Source organism: Chelmon rostratus, chromosome 11, assembly GCF_017976325.1.
Source record: "Chelmon rostratus isolate fCheRos1 chromosome 11, fCheRos1.pri, whole genome shotgun sequence".
In the NCBI taxonomy this organism is placed as follows: domain Eukaryota; kingdom Metazoa; phylum Chordata; class Actinopteri; order Chaetodontiformes; family Chaetodontidae; genus Chelmon; species Chelmon rostratus.
This window is the reverse complement of record NC_055668.1, coordinates 2244028-2257493: the sequence shown is the minus strand read 5'-3', so window position 1 is coordinate 2257493 and position 13466 is coordinate 2244028. Positions and strand designations below refer to the sequence as shown.

The 13466-nt window shown below is 40.5% G+C and overlaps 1 protein-coding gene across 3 annotated transcripts in view; it reads left to right on the top strand.

Annotated features, from left to right (window-relative positions):
* The first annotated feature begins 10692 nt into the window (after positions 1-10692).
* gbf1 (golgi brefeldin A resistant guanine nucleotide exchange factor 1) overlaps positions 10693-13466 on the top strand; it is a 95323-nt gene continuing 92549 nt past the window's right edge. For 2 of the 3 annotated variants that reach the window (XM_041947008.1, XM_041947006.1), the window contains exon 1: positions 10693-10948. The gene's annotated coding sequence lies outside the window, so the exon portion shown is untranslated. The remainder of the gene's footprint in view (positions 10949-13466) is intronic. The other variant, XM_041947007.1, reaches the window with a different exon arrangement.

Below are 13466 nucleotides of genomic sequence, written 5' to 3'. Positions count from 1 at the left end.
CTCTCTTTCATTCTTTCTTTCTGTCTCTTTGCGCGCACATGGTGCGCGCGCGCGCGCGCACACACACACACACACACACACATCCACTCACTACAGACAAACGCACTCTCCCCAACGCCCCTCCCTCTCCCATTGGCTCCCTGTCTGTAGATACTCTCCATCTCTTTTTCCCTGCAGCCTCCACAGTGCTGTTTATTGTTGGTTGGGATTGCACAGGTGTGGAGACTTCATGGTATCTTATAGGTGCAATGTCTTTTGTCATTTTTTTATTGCTGTGTGTGTGTGTGTGTGTGTGTGTTTATATATTTATTTATTCATCTATTTATTTTCACATCAGCAGCAACCTAAATACAATTACTGAAAGCAGTTGAAACAGCAATTAAAATGGTAGGCACTGGCAGACCTTGTTGTGTTTAACTGATTAGTTGACAGTGTCAGACGAAATGTAGTGACTCAAAGTAGATGGGCTCTCAAGAGAAGAAGAAGAAGAAGAAGAAGAGATGTGAGCAGTGCAACCTTCAGTTCAGGAGGCAGCTTTAGTTTGTCTGTTATTCACACAGAACTACAGTGACTGTGTGTTGGGCTGTAAAAGCTGCCAAAAGGCAGTGATGTGGCGTTCCAAAGCTGATCCTCTGCAGACAGCAATCATTTTCTATATGTAAGGTCTCCTCCTGATAACTTCCTGTCAATAGTGACATAACACTGATGTTGGCTTTGGAGAAACTGATCACCGCTTTTCCACAACACCTGGAGCAAAAATGCAGAAGAATAACGAGCTTCAAAAGTGCAAAGCAACAAGCCCACTGGAGGAGACATTCCCAGAGACAAGCCCCTGTGCCAAGGAGGAAGCGAAACTAATGACGACGATAATCAACTCGGAACAGACAGTTCCAGAAAGAATAGACCCCAAGGACAAGACTCAAAAACACTCAAACTACTTAAAATGAGTGACTCATGTCTACTGACATGAAAGGCCAGATTGACATGGTTTATGTAGAACTAACGCTAAAACTGAAATGGTAATCACTACCTGTGCTGCCTGGCAAGCTAACTTAGCTAGCCTAGAAGATGCTACAAGTGCATACACTGACAGCGCGGGGGACCTAGAGACCCAAGTGGTCCAGCTCTAGGAAGAACTGACCAAGCTCAACCAGAAAACTGAAGACCTGGAAGGACGGCATCTCTGCAATATTTGAATTCTCTGGACAAAGGAACATTTTGAGGCAGTTTCTTGCCCTACCTGCTGAGTAGCCAGTCCCTGGAGTCTGGACACAACAGCTGTTGTAAAACCTTTTGACCAGAAGATAGAAAACCAGCAACAACCAGAATGCACTGTGCTGGTTGCCTTCCAAGGCCACTCTCAGGCTTCCTATAGGACAAGTTTAACCAGAGCTTGGAGACCAGCCTGCACTGCCAGCCAGCATTGCACCCATGCCCAAACTTTCAAAGGGGGCTGCAGTAACCCAATTCCAAAGTGGATTCTGAAGCAGTGGACTGTGCAATAATGTGCAATAACTGTTGTTGATTTTGCTGATTTTTGCAGATTAAAATCCTCATTGAAACATTTTCCACCTGCTCTTTAGAATGTCAACTTCATTCTGTGTTATTGCAATAGATGAATAGAAACAAAGCTGTCTGTTTTGCAAACACAAGTAGCAGGGATAGATAGCAAAATGAAGTACATTTGGGATGATAACTTGCATTGGGATTACTCATTTATTTTTTTTCAATCAGTGTAATAATTGTACTAGCATAAAACAAACATTTATGTCTTGTCAGGAAGTGTGTGAGAGGTGCAAAAGTCAGGATCTTAGCATCTTCTCTTAGAACAGCACTTTAATGTAAAAGCGCTCTGGCTATCGTAACAAAGTACAGAATGAAGCTATGTCAGCAATAGCCATGTATAATAGCTAAACTATAGCAAGAGGCCCAAACCTTATTTTTGCTGCGCAATTGTTCTCTTGCTGACGTACAGCAAGACAACAAACTACAATCAACAGATTGTACTACTTACTCACAGAAGTTTTGAAAAGAGAACAACCTTCTGTTGTACACTGCAGTGATTTGGTGAGTCTTGCTTTTGAATCCAAAATTTGCTGAACATAACAGAACGATCTGGCCTTTGTGGAGACAGCAGACACAGACCAAGAATCAGCTGCTGGTTTAGTTGCAATTCAGGAAGCTGTCACCAGCCAAGGCATATTACTGGGACATCATGAATGGATCCTTAGACTCTCTCTCAGCAACCAGGGTATGGTAAGTCAAATCACCCACTTAACTAATCAAGTGTCTACATTAACTTCTCAACTCTCCCTGTCAGCTTCTGCAGCACAACCCAGCCAGCCTCTGGGTCCAGCTCCAGGTCCTGTGTCTGCACTATCTGACCCTCAGCACAGAGAAGATACCTTCACTAGCAATCTTGGGAAAGCAGGAGTTTCCTCCTTCAGCACTCAACAGTGATGAATTTGTTTCTAACATGCAAAGAGTTTTTGATCATTGTGGAGATGCTTCCAAACACCTGTTAAATGTCTACCTCTGGTCTTTGAGGTTTTTTTTGTAATTTTTCTTCCTGTGGAGTTCAGAAATTTAGCTACAGATTCCATGAAATGAAACAATGAAGCTCAACAGGGCTGTTTTTGAATGAACAACACAACACAAGGAAAGCAGGGAGAACCAAAGGTCATTGTCACACTTTGAGTTGTGCGTTCAAATACATCCCAATCACCAAATTTGAAGGATACATTTCCTGTGTGCTCTTATGTGTTCACTGCAAAAAGTTTGCATTTAAAACATTGAAATATTTGAATTACTGAAACAAGTTGAAGATGATGTAGCAGTCAAAATACAATTACTGAAAGGAATGGAAGTGGCAGTTAAAATGAATATAAGCTGAGAGATCAGTTGAAGCAAAGAAGAGGATGGTCAGCTGAATTTCAAGCACTGAAAGATGTAGAAATTGTATTGGAGCTTGAAGATAAATTGAACTGAAGTGTCAGTTAAAGTGTCATAACTCAAAGCTTATGAACTCTCAGAGATGGACCCAGTGGAACTATCAGTTGATGTATAAGCACTGAAAGCAGTTGAAGTGTCAGGCAGAGTATGTCCACAGTTAGCCAATCGAACTTTTAAACACGTCTTTTTCTCACAGTTTCGATGCTCCATCCACAGTAAAACAGTATTTTTGACCTCCAAATACTGAGCTTTTCTAAACCAGTTTCTAGTGGGTATAAATCTTGAATCCATGCCAGTGAGGAACAAGGGCTGCCTGACAGAGACTAAACTGTTTTTCTATTGTTCAGGTGAGTCACTGTGGATAGAGGCCTCCACTGAAACGACTTCAAAATACTAATATGGATGTAGGTCATCTTCCCATGAAAGCTGTTTGAAAATGTAAACAGCTTAATGCAGATGTAGTCTAAGAGACGAAAACCATGTAAATATAAGTCGACATGTAAAAACTAAAAGCAGTTGAATTGTAAGTTGAAGAAAAAGACGGAAGCAATTGAAATGTAAGTTGAAGAGATGTGAGGGATAAAAAATGTACAAATAAAAAATATTTTTTGTCACACGATGTCTTGATCATGAAATACTGATTTGTTCAACTCCCAACCTTCCACAGCTGTTGACTGCTGTTCAGCATATTATGAGCCATGATCAAATTTCATTCCTGCTCCGTATCTGACAACCCAAAGCAGATGTTAAAACATAACAAAATAAAAAAAAAGCCCAAATCACAAATATGCCGATTGGCACAGGACAAATATTTTCACACAACCTCTGTGTTTGACAAAATATGGCTATTTACGGTGGAAATTTAGCAGTTGAAATGTCAGGAGCAGGAGATGAAAGCAGTAGAAATGTCATGTGAAGAGTAAGGGTAGTTGCATGGCTCGTGCACTGGCCTCCACAAACACCATTACACTGCCGTCCACAGTAACATAAGTGTGTTGGCAGGCAGGCCTGACTCAAAGTCCAAACATCGCGGCCTGCAGCCATTCGGCTCCTTGTTGCTGATTGGTTTGTTGCTCTGTGGGACCCCCAGCCCAATCATTTCCTTTTGTGTCCTTCAAAATCACACCAATAATTTGAGTCAGCACAACTTTATTTAGGAATATGCACCATGCAGCATAATCTAAACTGAAATAAAGGTCTTAAAACTACATTTTGATGAGACTGTTCTTCCCAGGAAATTGACAGAATCCAGTGTTTTTAGTTCAGTTCAGTCTTTGTGATTTACACTTGCTTCAACTGATGCACACTGCAGTTTGGTTTGTTGTAACAGGCCATAATAAACACATTATTTCTTAATGCTAATGTCTTGCAAAAGTGAAAAGATTAAGTATAATATGTAAAATATGAAACATGGTATGTGGTACATGGCAAATTGAAAAATTATCATTTTTCAATGTGCAGGGCTCCATGGTCAAGTTAGCAATGATATATATCCAACTTCCCATGACACTTTCAAAATAAAATTTTGCTGAGAACAATAATTAATACATTGTGAAAGGCTGCACTTTAGGCAGCAAAACTGCTTGGCTAGGTTTAGGAAGAGATGACGAAGGAGGTGGAGAAGTACACTGGCTACGTATGGTACTTAAATACATTGAGTTACAAAAGTTATATTGTGTTTCTTCACGTATGAAAGAAATTAACCTTCACTTTCGCCTTCATACAGGACACAAACCCCAGTCTGCTGGGTAAAAGTCCTGTATAGGTGGGTTTTTCTTGCTCTTTATGTTCCATCATTTGAAGTGTTGGAAGTGAGAATGGCCTGCCTATAGAAATCGGGCTACCCTGCATGTTACAAAATGACGCCAAAGGTGTGCCCACTGCCTTAAAAAGTGACACCAAGTGTCCATGTGTGATGAGTTGGGAGTGAGAACGGGTTGGATGGTTCGTGCGAACAAAGCCATCCCACACATGCACACCTCAAAAAATGAGGACCCTGTTTCAGGATTTCTTTGTTAATGATTGATTATGTAGGCATCCATTTATATACGCTGTGTTATGTCAAGGAATATAAAGCAACTACAATTAGCATTTTGCTAAATAACCTGTGTGGTAAAATGATTTAAAAAAAAAAACAACCTTGTGCTTTGTACCATGTTGACTGTGCCAGGGGCCACACCAAAGATCCTCCACATTCCACTGCAGAAAGGATTTAAGAATGTTTTACAGCTGACTTCATATGGAGTAATATTTGTTGAATGCAAAATGTTAAAAACAGTGCCCATTTCTTAATTCCCATATTATTCTCATTTTACCAAAAGGAAAACTCTTGGGACTTATATTGTAAGGGCAGTGTAAGTTTGAACTGTAGGCAGAGAGTAATCATCCTGGAGTTACAGTGATTCAAAGAAAGATATGAATCACAGATATTTGAACAGTGTAATTCTTAGGGCTCTGTGGGCTTTGAGATATGACATTGGTGTACACAATGTTAACATTTGTCATCTTTCAGTGAACTTTGCTGGTGATGCTTGAAGAGCAGGTGGGTATGAAAATGACCAAAACTCTGCAGCTGTATTTGTTTTTCTCTAACACCTGGTGTGTGAAAGGGAGCCGTGCTGCATGCCAGCACTGATAAACTGATTTTTAGTATTCTGCAGGTCAGGCGATACTACAGATACTACAAACGATGCTACAGTTGTAGTTTGTTTAGAATCAGCGGGGAGCATTAAGAGGCCTAGCTAACTTGTCATGTCCCCTGTATTTTCCCCTGTGAATTTAGTGGGTTTAGCAACCTGCAGTGAGTTTACATTCTATAATTAAAAAAGGTCTAGCTTAGCATAAAACACTGAGAATAGGGGAACAGCTAGCCTGGCTCTGTCCAAAGTACATGAACCTCTTGGAGCTTGAAGCTCATTAATTATCTCTTGTATCTCTTTTGTTTAACACTCAGAGAAAGACATTCTGTATGTAAAAATGACAAGTTGTGGTTTTCGGGAGAGATATGCACTGGAACTATTTCCCAGGGAACAACAGTCTCCCTGACATTACTCAGAGGTTTTTGAAGAGCCATTGTGAAGCTCACTGACAGTGGCTCTGGCCTTTGCCATCTTGGCAGGGTCTGACTCCATCAAACTCGCGGCTAATCCAGAAATGGGCAGAGAGAGCCTGGGTGAAGCTGAGGTTGAGGAGTGAAGCCTGCTTGCTAAATCCTAGCAGCTAGCAGTCACTTAAAACCACCATGCCCATAATTATGCATAACTTTAAGCCTTAACAGTGTAGTGAGAGTGTGAGAGTAAAACTGTGTTTCGTACAAGAGTGTAAACATGTTTATTTCGGCTAAAACATTGGCCATTTTAATAGGGGGTCTGTCGGAGCCAGCCTCAAGTGGCCATTTAAGGAACTGCAGTTTTTGGCACTTAATTTTCAGCCCCAGAGGTTGTGCAGCTTCACAGTGTCCTGCTGTTACAGAGACCAAACCCTGTTGTTACTGACTGCATCTGGCATCCAGAGCTACAGCCAGAGATGATGCACTGTTACATTTCTGTTTTTGTCCCGATGAAACAAATGTGTTACACGGTATAGCACTGTAGCATTCAGACCAGTAAAGTCGCCAAGTGGATGGACCTATTTTGGGTGCGATGGGGTTGTTGAAGCACTTCTGCGGTTTGGATCCTGCATGAAAATCTCCCAGTTGAATCATCAGCACAAAGATAAACAACTGAATCCGAAAATGTCTGGTTCTTTGATAAAAAGTTTAAGGTAGACATAAAATTGAAAGAGAGAAGTTATCTGCACCTCTCAATGTGCATTTCAACAAGAGACATAGAATCACAGAGCAAATTCTGTCATGTACACTGCCAGCAGTGGGTGGGTCTAAGGTTTACAGTGTTGGGAAAGCTGAAAGTCTGTAGTTAAAACTGGTGGCCACAACACAAAACCAGACTCATATCATCATATTATACAGAGAGTCTGTTTTTCTGTGTTCAGTAACACAAAGGGTATCACTGAAATGGGTTTAAGCCATTTAGAAAAACACACCCAGAACCAGCAGCTCCTGCTACTTTGGTAGACAGTGACAGCTTAGACTGTCGTGCATATAATTCTCTACACATGAATGTGTGCTCAGGCCTCAAACACTGCTCCAAAATATCTCCAAGAATCTTGGAGGAACTTGCGATAAACAAGCCTCAATTTATCACTTCCACATCTTTCAAACAAGAACGCACTTGCCAACCATTTTGTGACACAAAGCATCGTACATTTTCTGGGTTTATGTTTGTATGTTTCGTAAAGCCAAAATGCTGATTCTTCATCTTCTTACCAGAACAGATTGTAAACTTACACTGTAAGACCAGGCAGGGACAATATGACATAGGCATCACTCATTGAAGCAGGAGCCTGACAAAGTGGCGAGAATGTGTCATTTTGGTGTTCTAGGGATTTTGGATAAATGAGGTTAAAAAATGAATGGAAACTCACTGCTCTCTTTCATGTCTGTAATTAATGATGAACAGGCTCATGTCTGAGACACAAGCTTACATAAATATTTTCACTTGGGACGAAGAAAATGTAATCAACAAAAATCCAGCTGTTTCATATGCAATTGAACATGGACAGGGACATGGTGGATCAAATGAGGATATGAAACACGATGGTTATTAAAGATAACGGGAACGATTCTGTTCCTTTGATGGCCAAACCTGGTTCTTTAGGCAGTTAAATCAATCCGTCACTGCATGTTTGTTTCCTACATGTGGATTGATTTTCTATACTATCTGTGAGCACATTGCAAAAGTACATGCAAGTACATGACAAACATAGAAAGAAAAGTGTTTACTAGTGTAGTGCAGACGTATCTGCTGCTGTGGAAAATGACATGCGTGTATTTGCAGATGAAATATCGCAATTATAATTTCCACAGGTGATCAAACACTTTGCAAAGAGCAAACAGAGGTCTGACACAAGTCGCTTTGACATGCTTTAAACACAGAGCAATACTTGTGTCGGTGTTAAGCAAATGGCTGCTATTGATTGCACAGAGAGATAAGAGATCGTAGGATCGTAGCTGTGCAATCTCTGCATAGCTTTGCTTTTATCCAAAGGGACTTAATATAAGTGCATTCCACCACGTGGATACAGCCACCAACAACTGCAAGAATCATGCAAGTACATTAGCTTCATCAAATAAGATGAACTGTCTCAAGGACTACATTTAGAAACAATAAGAGAGTTCACAGACCAAGTGGCAGTCTGAACAGATGAGTTTCCAATCTGCAATGTGAGACGTGTAAAGTTTCTGCTGTCCGGTATCAATGGGCAGCTCGTTCCTCCATTGTGGAGCCAGGAGAGCAAATAGTCTGGATTTTGTTGAGCAGTTGGATAGCCCTCTTCATAGTGAAAAAGTAGCAAGCCATTTGGCGGTAGCGGGAAGTAGTGGCTGGGGTGTGTGGTTTGACTAAGTTGGGATGTTGGATGGGTCTGAACCCTTCGCAACCCAGTAGGCAAGTAGCAAGATTATTACTGCCCATTCAGCAAGATACGAGCAAAGGGTTGTTTTTGTAATTTATTGGCTAATCACGCAAGGAAAAATCTGCTGCACGCCTTCATACCAAATTGATAAAGCAGGTGGACATAGACAAACATGTCGGTTCGAAAGGCCTGCGAAACACTGTACGTTTATTGTTAGGCTGTGACCTCCAGTGGCCGGAGTAATTATGATGGGAGCAAAAGAGGAAGTCAAGTGACGGAGTATAGAAAGCAAATGTGAAACAAAAGGTCACCACTGACTAAGTTTTGATTTATGTTATGTAGTCAATGTTAATGTTAAACACATGGTGACTAAGGTCTCATTCAACTTGACCCTACTAAACTGTGACCATTTCACAACGTTCACCACATGAAAAAGAAAGGAAACTGCAGGCACTTTCAAAACATGCTTAGCAGGTGATTGGATTAACCATCTGTCTATCACCATTGATCATGGGCTAACTTACAACAGTCAGATCAACAAACCATATGACGTAGGAGAGCAAAACTCTTGCCAAGGCCAGTTGGGAGAAGGGCGAAAACATCTTTTCCGTCAACAAAATTATCTTTGCTCCTCTTTCAATTAAGAAATGCTCTCCAGTTCTGATATAAATGATGCTAGAGTATCCTCAGTTGTGCTGCCGTCACATCTGAAACACGCCTGCCTGTGTCTATGGTTTCAAGTTGTGCACTTGCAGCTAAGCCACAATTGTTCATTCCAATCAGCTGCTGGAGAAGAAGGTGAAGAAATGGCCAGAAAGGGGGCAGCTGGGCGACAGCCTGCCCTGCAGATGCCAGACCTGTCCCCTCTACCTAGCCCAGTCTGTCAGGGTCACTCCAGAGGAGGAGTGACACAATCCACTTTATTAGCACCGCCACTGGCTGTTTTAACTTTTATGTAATATAGCCTCCTTAACTCAAACATTTTCCATCGCGGCTCAAAAGGTTTCCATGGGAAGCCATCAAGGCTTTCAGTATACGGAAGTAGGCGTGGTTTCGTCCAGACTGGGTTGGAAAAATGATAGACTAAAGACTTTATTTATTCTTCGTAGTATATTGGGAAACACAGTATAACCCGAGGAGCAGCAGTGTATTTTAATAAAACTATTACTTAATTAGGATGGTTCAGTTAGTTCAGTTCACTGTAGTCCACAGTGTGTAAATTATGTTACTAAAAACAGCTATGGGAATAAAAGAACAAAATTTAGTTAAATAATTAAAAATAAAAAGTTTATTTTGTTGACATTCAAGTCATCCTGGCCGGGGGAAGTGTGGTTGCAGTGTCTGTATCTTTTGTCTGATCTGGTCTGGTGAGGCATGTACAGGGCACAGAGCACTGCATCTGTCCCAGCGGTGACACTGAATGGAAAAAAAGATTAGTCACAGCAAATAATGTGTGTTGTTGGTACATTGTCATACTGATACATTTTCCTTAACAGTTACACTGTTGTAAAATGTTTGATGAATAAATGACTTTATTTGATGATTAAAAACACACAGAACACTGCACTGCAGTCAGTACATGGGCTACATTAAAAATGACAGAGGATGAAAATACATTAAACCCCAAAGGCTTTTTTCCATTGACCTTCTCCAGTATAAGACATAACACACCACAGGATAAAAGCAAAACAAGAAACAAGGAAAGTTAAGACAGTCAGAAACTGCAGGCAGCGGGGTAGCAAGGTCAACATGCTCATGTCTTTTTGATCATGAAAAGTTAAAATTACATTTACAGTAGCTACAGGCTACTTAGTAACCATTCCTTTAAAGCCACTTTAAACTTGCTGAAACACACAGTAGTGTCGGATGATGAAGCTGAAAACTGAAATTGAAAGTTAAATAAATGATTGCGTTGGGGCCCTGTCACAGTAGCCTACACTGTCAGAGACTGCTCTGTTCCTTGGAGATGCTGCCCGTGCTTTCGTCATCAACCCGGCGTAACCAACCTTTACTCCACTACTGCTGCGTTTGTCCCGCCCTCACATCTCTGTGATATTTACTTTTTTGAGATTCCCTCTCATTCTAAATGATTAAAAAAACAACACAAACACTAATAGAGCCCAAACATAAATTCTCCGATATCTACGTGTAGTTCAAAGTCCTATACCACTCTCAAAGTGATCAGTTTAGTAGCCTGTCAATCAATACGCAATCATCATGCTAGGTTGAGACGGTAGAGGTTTTCCACGTCAGTGTGTTTACCAAGACCAGATTGACAGCTGCAGGAAGGTGTTCAATTTATTTACTTATGGAGCATTTTTTGGAAGAGTGAATTAATAAGTGGTGTTTGGAGATAATACGTTATCACACAGTGGAATGTCCGAAAATTTTTGTTTGTCTTTTTGTCGTAGTGAACTGAACTTTGGTCTTCATTCACTGTTGGCCGGCTAGCCTGCTAGCTTGCAGAGCTAGGCTAGCATTAGCTACAGCAAGACTCCATCTTTGAAATAGCAGCCACACACAGGTAATATATTTATTTCTAGAGTAAAAGAAAAGCGTTGCTACATATTTGTCAACAGGCACTTTGCGTCATTAAATCAAGGAAATAAACTACTGTCTGAGAGGACAAACGCTGAACCTGCCGTTAGCCGGTTGACACGCCAGCCGGTTGAGCTAAGTAGTTAGCTGTCAGGTTTCTGGGCAGGTAATTGGTCTTGTTCACGCAACAAATGTGTTACTTCCTCAGTGATAGATAGATAATAACTAAATAGTAGCAACGTGTCCACTCATTGTGTTATTGCTTGCCCCAGAGGGCTGTCAACAGTCTTACAACCCATTAGTGTGGTGGAGAGCTAGCCAGTTAGCTTTGCCTTTGAGTAGACGCTTCCGACTTTACGTTATTTAATCTAATTACCCAGCAAGCACCTTCCTAGCTCACCTGACAGCCAGCGTCTTGGCTGGTGTCAGTTGCTTTTAGTGTATGACTGTATTGTGGTGCATTTACGAACATGTGTTGAGGGTTTCACTATGACTGTGTTAGATTATGGATGCTGGAATCTTGGCTTTAGTTGGTTGTTTTAGTATTTCTGGCAAGTTACAGGCAGAGTTGTTGCGGTATTGTGACATTCATGTGATTCTTTTAAACCAACGTGAACTGCCTCCTGTCACTGATATCTAAGAGCAAGTGAGGAAGTCGAGAATTTACTCAGCAACATGCAGTGATTCGTTTGCTTCATTGCTAGCCTGGCTGTCAGCATCACTAGGAATGCTCTTAGTACCATGCAAGACAGGTGTAAGAAACATCATCTTTCAAAATAAAATGTTCCATAATCACAATTAAATCTGGATATCTACTATTTAAAACAACAGGGAGCCCTTTTGGCCCCTGAGCTGTCATTTAAATGTAGTATAAGGTACTGAGCTGGAGGGGAGACATGTAAATGTATAGAACTTTTAATTGTTTGTCTAGAATATGAATGAGCAGAAAGTGTTAATCGAATAATTTCAGAACTCAGAATGAAGAAATTTGTTTAGTCGGTTTGGACATTCTTTGAGAAGCTCTGGGTGTACAGACTGTAAAGCCCTCCGACACCAACTTAGAAACATACTAAGAATCAAGGGAACCTGTAAATCTGTTGCTCTAGTGATCTGGCCCTAATTTGTGGGTTTACTGAAATTTAAGTTGAGCAAATAGTTCTACATATTGCTGTCACAGCGGAAGCGTATGAAGTGAATGTCTGACAAGTCTTCCTGATTTCTGCGTGTTCCTGAGCAGGAGTTCCTACCCCTTCATGTTTTTCCTCTGGCTAAATTAGACATAAAACCAGTCAAACTAGTCACATTAAACCAGTGAGTGTGGAGTGGACAGTAAAACCCTCCCATAGCATGTCTGAAGCAGTGGCCACTTGTCATTATTCACAACCCCTAAGCTGATGTGCAGGTGCAGGGGTGGTGCAGTGATTAGCACTGTCCCCTCACAGAAAGAATGGTCTGGTGAAGTGTTTCTTACACCTCTGTGTTATTTTCTTGGAAAATAAATGAAAGGCATCAAAAGTAAGCTGTGATTCACAAAGTTTTTACTTTATGCAGCACTACTCAGTTGTCAAGCATTTAACCTAAAATGACTGGTTTTACTACATTTACTGTACCTGCTGTGTGCAATGTGCAGCTATATTATTTTTGAAAATACATTATCAGATCAGAACTGATCATTATGAAACATCATTGGTTCAGCTTGGAATTTGTGATTTAAAAACCTTAATCAGTACATCTGTAGTGAAGACTCATTTGTGTGACAGCTGTTCAGCTATAAGCCTATCCCTCTGTCCCTACATCCATGCCTTTACCGATCATACTTTCATCCTCATTATTTTGAATAGGCTGCTTACCATGAATTTAAAAGAAGGTGGCCTCAGCCACCCAGTCTCTATATTCATAAATCTTCCTGTAAAGTAAGAGTATTATCTGGCATCTGGCTTTCATGACACAAGGAAAAAGGTTAATCCCACCATTTTGAGATATACTGCTGGCCAAATATGAGCAGCATGTCATTTTGATTCTGTTTGGTTATCTGTATTGGTTTTAGGAATTGTCAAGGTACACATGGAAATTTGCGGTTTGGTTCTTAGTTTCTATATTCATTTGAAGACTTCATAGTTTAACTTAAAGCTTGTCAACTTCAATTTCTTTTACTTTTTGCAGTATTTCCAGTTTTCGTACTGGATATATTATGTCTAAATGCTTGTTCATCCATCGCTTAAAATGAATTCCATTGTACGCACATGAGTTGTTGTATACAAAATGTATTTGCCATGAGAAACACTGTTAGACTGCTTTACTTGATGGCTCAGCGGTCTCTAGTACATTATAGTATTTTTTATTAGTTGGTTAATGGTTTGGTTGAATTATTGACCACACATCCATCTGTGCAAGCTCTCAATTTTGAATTATCTGCAGGTTGTAAATAAAATGGATTTTCTGATATTAATCACAGCATTTTTACAATAGTTACTTAAGTATTCAAAATCACATAAAGATAAGGT